This window comes from Penaeus vannamei, chromosome 3 (assembly GCF_042767895.1).
Source record: "Penaeus vannamei isolate JL-2024 chromosome 3, ASM4276789v1, whole genome shotgun sequence".
Lineage (NCBI taxonomy): Eukaryota > Metazoa > Arthropoda > Malacostraca > Decapoda > Penaeidae > Penaeus > Penaeus vannamei.
Genome location: NC_091551.1, coordinates 6,769,197 through 6,771,696, shown reverse-complemented (window position 1 = coordinate 6,771,696; position 2,500 = coordinate 6,769,197).

Sequence of the window (2,500 nt, the reverse complement as noted above, 5' to 3'; positions counted from 1 at the left end):
AAAAACAAACACACACAATGACAGAAAAAAAACAAATAAAAACACAAAAGAGAAACAAATATCCCCCAGATAAGGCTCACATCATCCCCTCAAACACAAGCAATAACGTCGAAACCACCGCCATGTTAACTCCCAATATACTTTACAACTGGAACATTAAACAAAAAAAAAAAAAATTATTTTCTACGAATTTTCCCTCTCTTTATTCTTATTCTTAGACATCCCACACCCTTTGATAGTCCTCAAGTGCGACTTTACTTTCTCGCTTCACAGATGCAAAGGTCGAACTTGAAAGGAGCAGTAACTTGAAGGTTTTAAATATTATATTATGTCTTGCGGAGTGAATGGGGGCCGTCTTTATGAAGGCTAAAGCGAGACCCACAGCATTTCTTAATCCCATTACATGTGTGTGAGTGTATCTATTCATCTATCTATGTATCTATGTATCTATCTATCTATCTATCTATCTATCTATCTATCTATCTATATCTATATATGTATACATATATATATGTATATATATATATATATATATATATATATATATATATATATATATATATGTATATATATATATATATATATATATATATATGTATATATGTATGTGTGTGTGTGTGTGTGTGTGTGTGTGTGTGTGTGTGTGTGTGTGTGTGTGTGTGTGTGTGTGTGTGTGTGTGTGTGTGTGTGTGTGTGTGTGTGTGTGTGTGTGTGTGTGTACGTGTGTGTCTATATCTATCTATCTAATCTGTCTATCTATCTATCTATAAATATATGTTTAGATAGATAGATATAGAGATATATAGATATATAGATATATGAATATATCATTATGTACATATATATATATATATATATATATATATATATATATATATATATATATATATATATGTATATGTGTGTGTGTGTGTGTGTTTGTGTGTGTGTGTGTGTGTGTGTGTGTGTGTGTGTGTGTGTGTGTGTGTGTGTGTGTGTGTGTGTGTGTGTGTGTGTGTGTGTGTGTGTGTGTGTGTGTGTGTGTGTGTATGCGTATATGTATGTATGTATATATGTATGTATATATGTGTGTTATAGATACATATTTAATTTTTTCTTTATTCTTTTTCTTTTCATATCAATCGTGTTCCTAACATTTAATTTTCTATTTCCTATTCCTTCGTTGATTTTTTCTGACGGTTTACATTTTCACTTATTCCTTTGAAACTCTAACAAGCTCTTATCAACGTGAAAGACTTGCACACCGTTGCAGATATCACTTCATCTCATCTCTATCACATTTAGTGTTATAATTCCATAGCCTGCAACATGCATTTAGTGTCATAATCCCATAGTCTGCAACATGCATTTAGTGTTAGAATTCCATAGTCTGCAACATGCATTTAGTGTCATAATCCCATAGTCTGCAACATGCATTTAGTGTCATAATCCCATAGCCTGCAATACATTTATTTGCAAGAGAATATCAGTATAAAACAGCAAAGTTTCCCTTCTAAATGTTTCGCGTGTAGCCAGATCCCACGCAACTGCAGTTCGGTCTGTGCATCATTGCAGAATCTAATACCGATTGGAGTGTTGCCCATAAACTCAATACAGGGCTTCACTTTGTGCAACGGCCGCGTGTGTTTCATCCCGTTTTTTTTTATTTATGGTATAATTTGCTTTCTGTTTTTTTTTTTTTTTTTGTGTGTTTTGTTATCCTTGTCGTTCTTTGGCCCTTAATTTCCTTGTCGTTTTCTCTTCTTAATTTCTTTTCCGTTTTTTTTTTTTCATTAATTTACTTTCCTTGTCTTTTTATTTCTTTAATGTCCTTGTTGCATTCTTTCCTTTATTTCCTTTTCGTTTTTTTTTCTATCCCTTTTTCCTTTTGAGGATATTTTTCCTTCTTTCACAATCAACAGTAAATGATTAACACAATAGCGTAACAACAAGTTCAAAAAAGAAAAGAAAAAAAAAAGAAAAAGAAAGGGCATTTCAAACTCTCCACTAAATTGCTAATTAAACATAACTGTGAAGAAGAATTTACATAGACTTTATATTGCAGAAGAAATAAACGTAGAAATAAAAGAAAATAAAGGTCACTACAAACAAAAACAACAATAACAATAAAAAAAGGACACAACCCCAAACTAATTACCTTCCCTCCTTCCCCCACTTTCCTTTCTTCCCCACCTCCTTCCCTCCCTTCCTCCACTCTCCTTTCTTCCCTCCTTTCCCCATTCTCCTTTCTTCCCCACCTCCTTCCCTCCCTTCCCCACCTCCTACCCTCCCTTCCCCACTCTCCTTCCCTCCCTTCCCCACCTCCTTCCCTCCCTTCCCCACTCTCCTTTCTTCCCTCCCTTCCCTACTCTCCTTTCTCCTCTCTTCTTTATAGAAATAAAAGCAAAATAAAATATCACTACAAACAAAAACAACAATAACAATTTAAAAAAAAGACTTCACAATACCCAAACCAATTACATTCACCATGAACCGAGTCCCTCAAAGACCCCTCCCTCAC